Genomic DNA, 1,476 nt, shown 5'->3' with positions numbered 1-1,476 from the left:
TAAAACATAAAATTCCGGATAAGACCACTATCAACCAATCTAAACTGAAAACGCCAATATAGAAATATGTCTCAGAAAAAAAATTGGCCGACGGAGGGAGTCCTATGTTAAAGAATCTAAGACCGAGTCACCAAAAACATAAATATGGTAAGAGTGAAGTTGTTCTACGAGTCAACAAGAAACTACGACTTCAAATGCGGGTGTAGAATAGATAACTCAAATAAAATAACCCAGAAGAACAAATCCCGTGAGAGACCATCATTAAAATTGATCTAGTATTAAGGTAGTAACCGAATGCTAATGTAGCTAAAATGACAAATGACATATGAGCTACAGAAGAATAGTAAATTAAATATTTAACATCAGATTGTCGGAGACAAATTAAACAGCTAGAAAGTCACCATAACCTACAGATTCTTATTAATATAGTTTAACTGTATATATTTAACCCCTGAAATAAATACATACAATAGCCACCTAATGTCAGAAGGATAGCGGCTAGAACCATATAACCACTAACAGGTGCCTCCACATGAGCCCTAGGGAGTCAAATATGAGTAAAATAAATAGGGAGCTTGACCAAAAATGGCAGAATTACTAACAAAAAAATTGTGCTGTCTCTAAAATCGCCCCAGAATTGCAAAATAGATGATGAATAAATACTTGTGTGAGTAACAATTACAAAGAGAAGGGGTAAAGAAGAGAGTAGTGTATAAAACAAAAAGTAATAAGAAGCAGGGAGCCGTTCCGGTTGATAACCTCAACCGAGAATTAGAATAGCTGTAGGAATTAAAGAACATTAAAAAAACACGTAAAATCCAATAAATGACTGAGTAGTGAAAGTCCGCCACAAAAGAATGAAGAGGCTTAATAAAATAACTCTATAAATTAGAGGCCAATTTGGCTTGAGTCTAATGACTATCAAAAAGAACACCCCTGAACTCAACGTCAGAAGGATAATTCCCCACCCTAAATGAAATTCCAGTATCAATCTATATGTAAATATTAAATATAATAAACCCGAAATAAAAAATCACTTACTCATTTAAAAATTGCACTCGATCTGAACCAGATGATCGCACTAAAGACACTAGAGCCGACAGCCCTAAAGATCCTTCACATACTGTCACTCTAAGGATATTGAATACGTTTATTATTCTCATAATTTTTGAATATAAGATTAGAATTAATAATAGAAGTATCATTAAGTATAGTATAATTAGAGTCACTAGGAGGTGTTTGCTTATAGAAGAATATAGTAATCACCATCAGAGACTGTATGGGTAAATTATTAAAATTGACTGTGTAATTAAAAAATAATATTGTTCTTGTAAACAAAATTTAGAGAAATATCTCAGTCTTCAAAAGAGTAATGAACATCATTAACTTCCAAAGTTAATATTTTTATTAAACTACCTTTTGATGTGCTAAGATTTGTCTTTATTATCTCTATACTAATACTCTTACTCAATCATC

The sequence above is a fragment of the Artemia sp. Qi Xiang Cuo genome, chromosome 13 (genome assembly GCF_049724085.1).
Source record: "Artemia sp. Qi Xiang Cuo chromosome 13, ASM4972408v1, whole genome shotgun sequence".
NCBI classification, from domain to species: Eukaryota; Metazoa; Arthropoda; class Branchiopoda; order Anostraca; family Artemiidae; genus Artemia; species Artemia sp. Qi Xiang Cuo.
Note: the sequence above shows the minus strand (reverse complement) of the source record.